We start from the raw sequence: 14,374 nt of genomic DNA on the forward strand, positions 1-14,374 counted from the left end.
GTGGCCAATCTTGTGATACCCCACATCTTTTTCTTTTTCAGGATACTGGAGAGTGAACTCAGGGGCAGTTTACCACTGAGCTACTTTCCCAACCCTTCTTATTTTTTATTTGAGACAGGATCTCACCATATTGCTTAGGCTGGCCTCAAACTTACATCCCTCCTGCCCCAGCCTCCTCAGTACCTGGGCTTACAGGTGTCTGCCACATTGTTCCATGCATGTCCTCCGTAGTAGTATCCTTTTATAATAAATAGCTAAATATAAGCAAAGTTATTGAGTTCTGTGGGCCATTCTAGCAAATGATTGAACCCTAGGATAGGGTTATGGGACTTCTGATTTTAGCCATGTTGAACAGAAGTTATGGGTAACCTGGGGACCCACCACTTACAATTGGCATCTGAAGTACGTATAGTTTTTGTAGATCTGAGTTGCTCATCTCTAGGGTCTGACTCTGACTTTGGGTAGATAGTGTCCAAACTGGATTTTACTGTAGGTCACCCAGCCAGTGTGTAGGAAAGTTGCTTGGTAGGAGAAACCCTCACATGTTTGCTCATAGAAGGGTACAGATTGAGAAAGCAGAGGAAAAGGAAAGCATCCCCACCCCCATCTCACAGGCTATTACAAATAAAATTGCTTTGAGAATTGACACGAGTGTTTTTGTGGGAAAACAAGTTTTCATTTCTCTGGGATAATTCCTAGGTCATATAAAAATTGCATATTGAGTTTTTTAATGAAAATTTCAAACTGCCTTCTGGAGTGACTGTAGCATTTCATGTTCTGCTGGTAAGGTATGAGCACTCATTTCTCTGCATCCTCACAAGTATTTGGTGTCATCACTGATTTTTACTTAAACCATTCTGATAAATGATATCTCAGTGTAGCTTTAAATTGCATTTCTCTAATGGCTAATGATGTTGGAGATATTTTCATAAGCTGTTTGCCATCTGGACCTCCTTTTTTGGTAAAATGTCTCTTCATGTCTTTTTTGAACATTTTATAATTGAACGGCTTGTTTATTTTTTACTTTTTTTTAAAAACTATTGAGTTTTGAGAATTCTTTCTACATTCTAGATACTAGTCCATTGTCATATATGTGAATTTGCAAATATTTTTTTCCCCTTCTGTAGCTTGTCCTTTAAACAAGGTTTTCACTTAGGGCAAAAGTTCTTTATTTTGAGGAGGTCCAATTTATGGATATTCCTCTTATGGCATTGATTTTAAGAGCTCTCTGCCTAGCCTTAGACTATGAATGCTTTCTCTTATTTTTTTTTTCTTAAAGTTTCATACTTTACAGTTAAGTCCGCAATCCATTTTGAATTCATTTTTGTGTTAAGATGTGAGATTAAATTGAGGTTCTGTTTTCTTCTTTCTTCTCCCCCCGCCTTTTTTTTTTTTTTGCTCCAGCATTATTTGTGGACCAGGCTATCTTTCTTTCATTGTGTTGTTTTTGTACCCTTGTTAAAAATCAGTTGGGCACATTTGCATGGTTTTTTTTTTTTTTTTTGAGTTCTCTCTCAAACCACACAGTCTTGATTACTTAGCTATACAAAGAGCGGAAAGAGCTTTCTTGGGAGTTGTCTGTGTCAGCCAGCAGTTTGAACAGCTCCGTGGTCTTTTGGAGCACTCACATCTTTGCCTGTTGGTATATAAGAGTCTGTACATCCCTGCCCTTATTAAACACTTCCTATACGTTTTTTTGAATGAGTAAAGGTTTTGTCATTTTTATTTTCCCTTGAGAAAGAGCAGTACCATTATCTAAAAATCTCTTGGTAAGGAATTTCTGATTCTGTAAATGATTACCCCAGGGCAGTTAATACAAATCAGTGATTCTACTGTAGGTCAAGTTTTTTTTTTTTTTTTTTTTTTGACAATGAGTCATAAAATCTCCCTGTTTGGTTAGTGATAAGCAAAGCGCTTCTGTTATCAACTTCCTGAACATTCAGCCAGGTTCATCACTAGGGTCATGCAGCACCAGGTGGTTTTCTGTGAGCTGAATGACCTCTTGTTTCTGGAGGAGTCTCACCACAGCACTGTGGTGCCCAGATGGCCTCTCTGGGCAGAAGAGGGTGCCTTTGGGATGCCCACATTAGAGGTAGTGATGAGGTTTAAAGACTTTTCCAAGGGATTTAAGACCCTGCCATTTCTCTCCTTCTACTAACAAAACATTTTAGGAATATGGGACACTCTGGAAGGTAATATTTCAACATTTTATCTACTGATATTTGAGCACTAGAATAGAACTTGTGAATTTGAGTGAAATGAACAGTGTTCAAGCTTTTTTTCCCTAAAAATAGTTAAAAATATAGACAAAGCAGATCTATTTCTGAATAATTTAGACTTTCCCTAGATGACTAACTGCAGCAAGTTTGTAGCGTTGTTGGTGCTATGGGAATAAATAGAAAATACTTCTGTTTTCACAATTTACATTTGATTCTTGGAGAGGTCTATTGAATTTATGTCTTATATGTCATGTTATGGTGTAATGTCCTTTTGATAACTTTTATCTCCAAGTTCAGAATCAAAAATCAAAGAAACAGAAATTTTGGAGAATAGTCCATGATGTTCTCTCTTTTCTGAGAGTGCTCGTTTGGAGTTTCTCTGACTTAAGCGAGCCATCATACACTGGGTGGTATGGTTATGAGCCAAATAAGCAATTTTGTTGTTTTTTTTCTACCTTGTCATCAAAATTTATTCAGCGTTGAAAAAACACCGAGTTCCATGTATAGTTATACAACCAAATAGAACATCTTACTGTTAAGCAGTTAGTCAGGCAGCATTTGAATTTCTATTGACCTAAAGATGAACCTCAGAGAAAAGAGAGACCCTAAGCTCTCCCAGGGCCCCTTTCCTTGTGGTTTATTTGTACAGGTTGGTTAATTCTTTTACTGAAAGAATGTTGTCGGTGTGGCATGCTTGGGTTCTCAATTGTTCCGTCATATCATAGATGTACTTTCTTGTGACCCAGAACAGTTCTACTGGGACAAAGGACTGTAGAAAGCATGGGGCACGTTCATCAGACAGTTGGCATTAGAGTATAGACATTATTCATCTTTGGGTGCTAATGTGAGTTGGTTACCCAGGCAAGGCAATACGTATTTATCAGACCCATGTTTGTGTTTATTACTTAATTCTGAACAGTATGGGTAGATCCTTGTCAGTTGTTTCCCCATCCCACTTGGCTTCCTCTCTTCTGGTGGGAGGAGTGGAAATGAGTGGACTGGGAGAGCCTTGAGAAGGATCAGTTGTAGGGAGCCAGTGCAGGCGTGCAGGGCATCCAGCATTCCTCTTGAGTTACGGGGATGAGACCAGGCTTGGGAAGGCTCAGTCCTCTGCATTTATTCACAAGGATAGCAACAGTTTTTTTTTTTTAATTCCTGAGAGAAGCAATATCATTGCTGAAAAATCCTCCCTGTGTTAATTATTTTAAATAGAGAAAACAAGAAAATTTAAAGATGGTATAATCTTACGCTATACCTGCTGGTTTTGGACCAATATGTGTGTTTAATACAATCTGAATGATAAATGGCTTCACCTGTTCCTACTTCAGAATTACAGGGGCTGTCTCTCTAGTGACTACTGAGTTAGCAAGAGGCTTGGTCAGGTTCTTCTTCTACTTTTGAATTTTGTAGTAATGGCAGGAGTTTCTTGTCCATTTTCAAGAGTTCTCATATGTAGGAATTTTGGCTGGTGATTGGATTTATTTGTAAACAAAGGTTACTCTTGGGGTCACTGAAGTATTGAGGCCAAGATGTCGTCTAATCCTCATGGAAAAAAACACTAGATTGCTGGAGAATCAGTCTTGAGTAATCTGCTTAAGCGGGTTTCTTAGCCTCTGCATTACTGATATTTTGGCTAGATAATTCTTTGTGGTGGGGGCTGTCCTGGGCATCATAGTATACTGAGCAGCACTCCTGTATTTTCTTAGGGGTGGGCAGGCCTCATTTTCTGACTCAGCATTGATGAGTAGCAGGTGGTATTATATGTTCACCTTTGCTCTCAACCTGTTACAAAACACCTAGGATGCCCTTTAAAATGATTTTGTAGTTGTTTGGATCTTTCCCTGCAGGAGGATTAGGGAACAGTAGTGCAAGAAGCATTCTTGGACGAGTTGCCTCTTGTACCACTGGTTTACTGACACGAGGGAAAAGGGTGTGTAAATGCCTGCCAAGGATCAAACCCTTTAGCCAGGAGCTGCTCAACCCTGGCTTCACATCTGAATCCCTGGGGAGCTTTGAAGACACCTGACCTTTACACCACACCCAGGCCTTTACCTCAGGACTTCCTGGGTGGGACCCTGACTTCTGTGGCTTTCACAGCTCTCAGAGTTGATTTGAGTTCAGCAGGAGATGATACCTTCTGCTATGATTCCTTCAAGGTAGATAACTGTGTCCCACCCAGGAGAGGTGCTGAGGGTTGGTTAGACTCATGAAGGGTAAACTGAGAGTTTTCCAAATTGGTGTTTTATGAAGATGAGGCTTTGGAGTGACTTGTTTGGACAAGTGATCTTTTTCCATCAAAGTGGAGGCCCCCAGACAACTTAGCTACAATATGTAATTATTCTAGTGAGTTAATGCAATCTTAAGTTTTATATTTTTGTGACTCCAGAAGTTGTAAAGGAACAATAACTGGCTTCCTACCCATTAATTACAATTTTTAAAGAACAAATCAGAAGCCAGATATTAGAAAATGCATAGAGATGGCCTTTGTCCACATATTTGAACCTAAAACTCATTAAATTCAGCCACCTCAGTTCCTCCTCCTGCTTCTGCTCATTTCCCTTTGGCTTGTCTGAAGAGCTCAATCTTGTAGCTGTTGTGAGTTTGTACTGATGATACGTGGCCTGTTATTCCAGGTCACTGGCAGATGGAATCTGATGGGACAGGAACCCTTGTTAGAGTGTGGTTAGTCTCGGACCCATTGACCCTGCCTTCCTCTTTTAAGTTGTCCAGCCAGGTGGTAGAACACATTTTCAGTAAAAGACAGAGGTAAAGGGTAGTTTTCTAGCCTGGGGGATCTTCCTCTGCAGTGATTTCTGGGAATTCCTCCTGTGAGGGCTGGTGCAAGGGTTGGGTGGTAATGACTAGAAGTAGCAGATAAGACTAGGTAACTAGAAGGAAGGGCCCACTCAAAGCCTCCTCCTGTGTGGTACCAGGGGTGGTTCCTGTAAATGTCTTTTCCTTTGTTATCCTCCAAGAAACCTAGTGAGCTGGGGAAGGGGGTCATTTCCAGTTGAGAAGGTGAACCTCAGGGAGAATATATAATGTGCCCCAGGCCACACAACTTGTCAGCCTCAGACAGGATCTCACACCACTGGGAAACAGACACTGCAGGAGAAAGGGCAGGCACGATTTTAAAATTCAAATACCTTCCCCTTCCCAAAGAAAAACTCAGGGGAAATGAAGGGGTGTATGTGTGAAATGTGTAACTGTTCCTACTAGTATGGATCAAGGCTATGTGTGTGCATAATAAAAAAAAAAAAAAAAAAGGAAGGTGAAGACTCCTAGAATCTTTTGGCATATTTTTAAATCCTGTGTCATATAAGCAGTCCAGGAGTTGTGGTTTATGTGGACAAACCATTTTCATGGGCTGTGCCATTGATTAGAAGGTCTACCATGAAGAGAGAATAAAACTATCAGTGATCATGACAGACAGTAGATATGACCTGCAATCTGAGTTCAGAGATGTTAAAATATGTTAAAGAAAAATGGCATGCATACATGTTTAAAGTCCCCTTAGTTAAACCATATTATATCTTTTACCCAAAATACTCTCTGCCTGAATTAGAAATCTGAGGAAGCATTGGGAGCTTTCCCAGAACTGTTTGTTGCCATGGAAGATTAAAGAAGACAGCAATAGTTCCAAGACTGACCATACTCTAATAAGGATTCCTGTCCTGTTAGATTCCATCTGCCAGTGATGTGGAATAATAGACCACATGTAATCAGCACAAACTCCCACAACAGCTGCAAGCCGAAGCATCTTGGTGGAGTATTCCTAGGAATGCACTTTGTATGCTCTTCAATGAGGTATGGAAGTCCTGGAGGGCAGGTCACTCACATAGAGTATGCTAAGACTGTCCTATACTTTTATATTACAAATTAAACATAGTAGAGTGGCTAATACTCATTATGAATAGTTCTGCAGTGCTCTTGGCACTAGGGCCTATTTGAGCATCTAGTAAAGAGCTTAAACAGAGACAAGAAAGTTTAAAATTATGAATTTTATGGATGAGGTTAGAGAAAGCAGTAAGAAGTGCCCCATGGTAATGCCATTTCATGCTGATGTTTGAAGTTTGGAGGAGCTAGGTGTATAGCTCAGTGGTAGTGCATGTGCTTAGCATGTGTGAGGTCCTGGATTTGATCCCCAGCACTGTCCCCCGCCCTCCCCCTAAAGAAAAAGTGATTGGGGCTGATATAAATGGCTTCTAGAATGTTAATGAACACCTGCCTGGCAAATGAGCGGAATGTCTGGCCATGCACCTGGGCTGGCTGTAGGGAAGGGGGCAGGAGTACTTGAGGCTCTCTTTGGAATGTGATGGGCAGCAGGTGACATGAACAGAAACCATTAAAGACGTCAAGCAGGGGACTAATGTGAGGAGAGTTGGATTTCTGGAGTATTTCTCCCAGTTTCTTCAGAGCTGAGAAGATGACTGTGGGGATTCAAGTGCTAAATGATGCAGGTCATGTGTTCAGCCCTGAATCTGAGTCTCAGGACACACACAGAGGGGGAAAGTCAAGAATGGGACCTTGCAGGCTCTATAACCCATGGCAAGAGAGAAACCGCTACTAAATCGAGGCCACATCCATCTGACCCATGATTCCTGTTGACCAATAGGCTGGCTTTCTTATAAGTGTTACTTTTTGAGGCCGTTTGGCACTATAGAGAAAAAATGGTTTGAGAGCCATCATGTAAATCTTACTGGAGTAAGTTGACATAAATGCCGATCCCCGGTGTTGCAAAACATAAAAGAATAAACATTTTTAATTTTTCTTATTTATCCTTCAGTACTATTCAAGAAGCAATAGCTTAATCACTAATTCTATAGCCAACATTATTTCCCTACAGAAATGTGTGGGTCTCTTTCTACACTAGCTAGCCTTTCCCTTCTCTAGGTTTACTACAGTGTCTTGGGTGGGCATCTCACTGAAAAGCTGAGGAACCCAGTTTCCTACCAGGCTCTGAGCTCACTAGTGCAGTTTTTGAACAAAATTTTATGCATTAATCATCTCCCATGAGATAATATCATTGTCCTAGTTAAGTTATTCTGTACGCTAGTAGCAGTTCTTTGGATTCATGGGTGTTACAGATGTGTTTTAATTCTGAGAGGTGGTTTCCATCTTCTCTTGAAAAATCATTTTTTGTAAGTGCTTTTAATGTATCTATCAACTTGTGAGTTTATTGCATGATTTTTGAGGTGGTGTCTTTTGATATATTGAGATTTGCCAATACACAAATAATTTAAAAACCACCGTAGGGGAGAGGTAGAGATCTAGTTGACTTCATGATTAGCAGAGAAAAAAGGCATGTCATTCCTTTTACATTCAGAAATGAAAATAGAGGTGCCACTATTGAGAATCCCCTCTTTTCCCTTCACATAACACACAGTTTTACCCAAGAGCTTCCATTTATTTATTTACCTATTTATGTATTTTTGTGCTGGGGATTGAACCCAGGGCCAGCTTGGCAAGTGCTGTACCACTGAGCTTCATCCCCCAGCCCTAAGAACTGCCTTTTAAAGTCAGATAAGACTTCCCTGGAGCATTTATAATAAGGTCAAAATGCACCGCTTTGAGGTTGGAAGGGAGGCTTACAGAGACCTTGGCTAACTTCCACCCTGCAGCATCCATCACATATCTGCAAACCAGGCTCAACAGAGTGAACACCACAAAATAAAACTTGGAGCAGCAAATATCATATTGAAGTGAATCCACTTTATCCATAGAAGTTGGCATAGAGGTCTGGAGCTAAGATATTTTGGTGCATATACATGTTCATCTCAAAATGCATCTGAGCCAGGTGAGGTGGTGCACATCTGTAATCCCTGTGGCTTGGGAGGGTGAGACAGGAGGATTGGGAGTTCAAAGCCAGCTTCAGCAATGGCAAGGCGGCTAAGAGTGAGACTCTGTCTCTAAATAAAATAGAGCTGCAAATGTGGCTCATGGTCAAATGCCTCCAAGTTCAATCCCCAGTACCTCCCCCCATAAAATGCGTCTGAGATACGGGGAGCCTAAGGGTGAGGACATGAGCAAGGAACAGGGAAGGAGCTGCTCCTCCAGGAGGCACATCCTTCAAGCATGATTGCGATGTGTGTGCATGTGTGTGCCTGCACATGTGTGGTTGGGGAGAGGCAGTACAGAAGGTATTCTGATATAAATGCAAATGTGCTTACCCCTAACATTGCCTAGGATAACCTGTGGTGTTTATGTTTTCCCTCATCTTATTAAGAATGTGTATTTTAGAGATTGACATCAATATTCTGCCTTATGTTTGTTCAGAGAAGTCAGAGTAGAGGAGAGTCCCTCCCTTATGTGGTTTGCTTTCTGCAGTTGCAGTTACCTGTGGTCAACTGTGGCCTGAAAATATTAAATGAAAAAATCTTGATAATTTACAAGTTTTAAATAGCTTATTATATTGATATAATTGTCCTATTTTGTTGTTCTTATTAATCTCTTGCTATGTCTAATGGATAAGTTAAACTTGATCATAGGTGTGTGTATATATAGTAAAAACATGACATATATAGGGTTTAGAATTACCCCTGGTTTCAGGCATCTGTGGGATGTTTTGGGACATCTGGGGGCATTATCCCCATAGGTAAGGGTAGACTACTATAGTTCACCAACTGACAAATTTAGGGAGAACTTGCATTTTGTGAAAGGGCACCACCTGTTCATCAGCCCTGGGCTCAGAGGGGAGTTCTGTATCTAGGTGTGGGTGCCAGAACATTGAGGGTTACCGTCTTCACAGCTGTGGAGTCTGTGAAGAGGAAAGGAGAGCTACATTTCTTTTCTCATAGCAATTAAAACAATTGCTATCTCCTTATAAAACATGTGAATGTCTCCTCCAGTTCCTTCTGGGAGTGAGTTTGGAGGCCAATGTCTTATTAATTGGTTAGTAAAGAAATAGTTGTAAATTATTCTTTTTACTCACTTGGTGTTTATCTGGCTTGTTCTTCCACTAACCAAAATCCAGCCCCTTTTTTTCCCCAAACAAAACAGTATTTATTTTTTAAACTTTGAAATCTCTCGACACTCGTTGTCCTGTATTCCTTTTTAAAAATTGACATAGGTAATATTTGTACATATTTATTGGGTACAGTATTATAATTTGATACATGTCTACAGTGTGGTAATAAGCATTTCTATCTCTTAAATGTTGTCACTTTTGTTTCCTGGAAATCTTCAAACTTTTCTCTAGTTATAGCCTTCTTTTGGCGGGGGCGAGTACGGGGATTTAACTCAGGGACATTGAACCACTGAGCCACGTCTCCAGCCCTATTTTGTTTTTTGTTTTTTTAAATCTCGTTCTTCGAATTCTTTTTTTTTTTTTAAATACTCATTTATTTATTAGTTTTTGGCGGACACAACATCTTTGTTTGTATGTGGTGCTGAGGATCGAACCCGGGCCACACACATGCCAGGCGAGCGCGCTACCGCTTGAGCCACATCCCCAGCATTAAATTTTTTTTTGTGTGTGTGTGGTACTGGGGTTTGAACCCAGGGCCTTGTGCATGTGAGGCAAGCACTCTACCAACTGAGCTATATCCCCTGGGCTCCTATTTTGTATTTTATTTAGAGACAGGGTCTCACTGAGTTGCTTAGTGCCTTGCTTTTGCTGAGGCTGGCTTTGAACTCCTTATCCTCTTGTTTCAGCCTCTTGAGCTGCTGGCATTACAGGCGTGCGCCATTGCACCCAGAATTCCTAATATGGTTAGGGAAGCAAGAACCCACTTAAGCATCCAGAAATTCTTGAGAAACAAGACAGTGGATAAGCATTGGTTTTATTTGCGCTTAATAGCCCTGTGAGACAAGCTGATTGATTATTTTACCATCCTGATCAGTAAGGTACCCTGAGGCCCAAGGGGATTAAGGAACTTAATCTTAGATAATTCATTTAGGAAATGATGTTTCTGAAAGAAGTAGGCTTTCTTTCTTTCTTTTTTCTTTTTTGGTGCTGAGGATTGAACCCATGGCCTTGTGCATGCGAGGCAAGCAACCTACCAACTGAGCTATAAGTTAATACCGAACCAAATCTTTCACCTATTATATCTTCTCACCACAGATTCAGTATTCTTTCCATAAAACTACCCTGAATGAAATCCTTTTACAAAGGACACTACAGGAGGTGGTCAGGTGGCCAGTGCCAGTTAAACATTGTTACTGTGCAGTTGCCTGCATGCAGATGCTTGATGAGGGTGACCAGTTTGAAGTGGCGTGAGTGGGGTATGTTTGAGGTCTGTCTGTGTGGAGTCATAGGTGTGGACCTCAGGACCCTGGTTAATTACAGTGGTGTTAATTACCCGGGAGTAATTGTGTCTGGCTGTCCCGTTCACTGCTCTCCATGTAGAATTAATGAGGACACTCTGGTTTTAGTCATTTATCAATGTCCTTTGTTGGGGCTTCTGCTTTCCTAACTGCAAATAAGTTGCTTAAGAATAGCAAGTACCTTTTATTCCATTGTTAACATTGGAGAATGTTTAAAGGATGGGTTTCAATTGGATTCATTAATAAAAGGAACTGGCTGCTTTTCCAGGACAAAAATTATATGGCTGGCAACAGCAAACTGTGCAACTATGTAAAAGATTATGGGATGGGGGGAAAATAAGTGGAATAGCAGCTAAAGAGAAAACTGCAACTAAGCACCAATGAATGCAGCATGAACCAGGAAGGATGTGAGGGAAAAGAAGAAAAAAAAATGATTTACATTGGTGCTAAACAGTACAGACTCACATACGGGTTAATGGATATGGTTAAATCATGATGTGCTTGCTGTTTGGGAGTTTATTTCTCAGTGCACTTGGTGGCCATCCAGGAACTCATCAAATCAAGTTAATGGAGAGTTAAATGGCTTTTGAAACAAGCTGGCTTGAGGCAGCTGGAAGCCAGGGCTGTGTTCTCTTGGCTTGGCTTGGCTTGGGCCATGAGGTGGGCATTCTCTGGCAGGCAAGCTCATTTTGCAGGGAAGATGAGGTCTCAAGGGAAGCTGTTGAAAAGTAGTTATCAATGACTTCAGGAAGACTCCTCCTTTCTTTGACCCTGTTCAGAACTGTCTGTTTTCTCAGGAGTTTTAACACTGTGCAGAAAACTCCCATCTGTTACTGAACTGAATCTGATCCTAATCTTCAGAGAGGCAAAAGCCACTTGTAACAGGACCAACAATCCCAGTGTGGTGGGAATATTTAGGCAGGTGGGAAACATACCTAATTTCTTTTTAAAATGGAGAATTTCAAACATATATAGAATTTTTTTGGGGGGGTGTACTAGAGATTGAACTCGGGGGCACTCAACCACTGAGCCACATTTGCAGCCATATTTTGTATTTTGTTTAGAGATAGGGTCTCACTGAGTTGCTTAGTGCCTCACTGTTGCTGAGGCTGACTTTGAACTCGGAGCATTAGAGGCATGCACCACTGTGCACGGCTTCATATATAGCATTTGAGAGAATAGTATAATGAATCTTCAAATACCCATCACCCAGCTCAGCCAATATCAACATTTTGCCAGTCTTTTTAAAATCTGTTCCCTCTCTCATTCACTTTCCCTTCCTCTCTCCTTTCCTGTATGTTATCTTTTGTAAACATTAAATATATACACATATGATATTTAGTACTTTTGCATTTCTTATTTTTCAAACAAAATGTTGAAGCTTATAAAAACAAACCAAAGGAGTCTGTAATTTATGAAATTTTCCCTTAATGAAGTACACAAAACCTCAACTTTACAGGGAAGTGTGACAACAATAAAACCATGAATTTTCAAAATGCATATGCTTCTCACCTTCATGCCTCCTGCTTTTATCCTGAGACTGACAAGAGGTTATTAGCATTATTTTCTGCTTATCACAATTAAAACTATATTGACTTATTAAGTTTCCCTTTAGGACATTTGAATGAGTTTCTTCAATGATTTGAGAAAATTAAGGTGGAGGAGCTGGAGGAGGTATTCTGGATGCATTGATAGTTTCCTGTTCTTTACTTCAGAAGATTATTCCAGCTGTTTAGTAAAGGTTAAACAACTTTTAAAATTATATATCCATATGCAACTCTATAAGTTACATAATCGCAGTGATAAATGTAATTGTATACTTTAGAGTACCCTCTTCTTTTTGGTGGTGGTGCATAGTTTTCTCTTCCTCAGTGCATTGTATAAGTTCAGCCCTAAACATAGTAGGTCTTAGTACTGTAGGAAGGTATATTAGTTTTCTATGGATGCTATAATAAATTACCACAAACTTAGTGGCTTAAAAAAAAAGCAAATTAATTGTCTCAGAGCTCAGTAGTTCAAAGTCTGAAATGGGTCTTATTGACTAGGTGAGGTTTCTGCAGGACTGCACTCCTCCCAGGAGGCCATACCGCGAAGGATCCTTTTCCTTGTCCTTTCCAGTTTCTGCAGGTGCACACATTCTTTGGCTAAAGCCCTCTTCCACCATCTTCTTCCATCTTCAAAGGCAGCACAGCTGACTGAGATATTTGCCATTTCTCTGTTTCTCCCTTCTGATACTCTGTTTTTTTTTTTTTTTAAAGAACCCTGTTGTCGGGGTTTTTAGCCCCCTGTTCCCTCCTGACCTGCAGGAGAGATTGGGGGAGCACGCCCTGACCAGGAAGAACCAACTGGCCGCCTGCACCCAGCCCTCCATTGCAGGAGGACAATCAGATGCGCCAGGGAGAACAGTCAAAGCAGGATCTCGGTTAAGGAGAAAACATACACAGCCAATATAATGTACAGGAACCAATCAGGGTGGGGAGAAGTTACATCTACACCCATCCTACAGGCAGTAATGGGAGAACAGAAGGGTTCTGAGCCTATCCTCGAGGTGGTCAGATTCTTTATCACAACCCAGGGCAATGCCTTCTGGCTAATCGCTAGGTGCTGTCTTAGCCACATGTAGCCCCAGGACTGGGAAGCAGGTAGCAGCCAGCAAGTTACGTTTCCTCTTTTCTGATGCAACATGCCCCCGTTACATCATGCCCTACACCCTGTGATAACATTGGGTCCATGTTGGTAACCCATCATAACCTCCTTGCTTAAGGTGGATTAGCCTCTGATTCCCTCTGCCATATAGCATCTTATAGTCACATGTCATGTGGATTAAGAGTATGGACATTTGGGGTTGGGGGTGTTATTCTGCCTATTGCAGTAGGGAAACAAAGTTTTAGAACTAGTGAAGTTAGGCTTCATTTATTTCTTCTTGTATATGCATAGTTGAGAAATGGGACTCAACTTGTATATGCATAGGTGAGAAAAGGCATAGAATTTGTTGTGCTCCACAGGATGCTTCCAGTTCTTTATCTATTCTTCCTGAAAGCGCTTGGAGTTGGGCATTTTAATATTCATTCTATCAAGAAAACTGAGGTTTGGAGTGCCTAACAAACCTTCCCTAGGTCTCCTAGCTAGTTATGTGGCAGACAGAGCCTGTTTCACGTGCAGGATTGGCAGCGGCCCAAGCCTGCTTTCCACTGCTTGCTGGGTGTGTGTTGTTAGCTCTCGGGTCTCTGGTTTCTTGTCTGGTATTCTTTTTTCTGTTCTACCGTTCTGCCAGCTCACATTTTCCTCCATTGGTGTAATAATGCATTTTCCAGAAGTTCCCTTTTGAAAGAGGATTTATGTATTGATTTTTTTTTAAAACCTTTGAAATTTTTGTAGCTGCCGATTTCCTCCTTTAAAGGACACTGTTTTTTCATTCCCTTGGAATGATTTTTATTGCCAGTTCCCCAGTTCAAACACATTAGGAGATGGATGTGGAAATTCTTAAGTAACTTCACCTGGTTTTCATCCCTTGCCCTGCCTCCTGCCACTTAATACTGAATCCCAGATTTCTTTCCCTTTTCATCTTCATTCCTTCTTAGTTTTTTCCTTTAACAAGTTCGTATACTTTTTTAAGAGTGTATGAACCTGATTTGTAACTGTTCCATTTGAAATCTGGTGTGGTATCTGATAGATTTTGTGAGGAGATCTGACACCCCGTTTCTTAAAGATAAGAGCATTTACCTATTGTTTTCTTCTGTTCCTTGCATTTCTTGCAAGGATCTGGGCCACACTGGACGTCTGTAAAAGAATCCCTAATGTCCCCAGTACTCCATGAGAGACCTGTGCAGGGAATGTTGAGCTGGGTGGTCCAGAGCAGGACAGCCACTACACCCCCAGGTTGCTCAGAT

At 40.9% G+C, this 14,374-nt stretch overlaps 1 protein-coding gene and 1 non-coding gene across 10 annotated transcripts in view; one reads left to right on the top strand and one right to left on the bottom strand.

The window, feature by feature from the left end:
* The window catches only part of Mtcl1 (microtubule crosslinking factor 1), a 125,777-nt gene that overhangs the window by 22,380 nt on the left and 89,023 nt on the right, over positions 1–14,374 (top strand). The gene's annotated exons all lie outside the window — the stretch shown is intronic.
* Trnav-cac lies at positions 9,695–9,768 on the bottom strand. The gene has a single exon. It is a non-coding gene; the product is annotated as a tRNA-Val (tRNA).

The sequence above is a fragment of the Marmota marmota genome, unplaced genomic scaffold, assembly GCF_001458135.2.
Source record: "Marmota marmota marmota unplaced genomic scaffold, marMar, whole genome shotgun sequence".
NCBI lineage: Eukaryota > Metazoa > Chordata > Mammalia > Rodentia > Sciuridae > Marmota > Marmota marmota.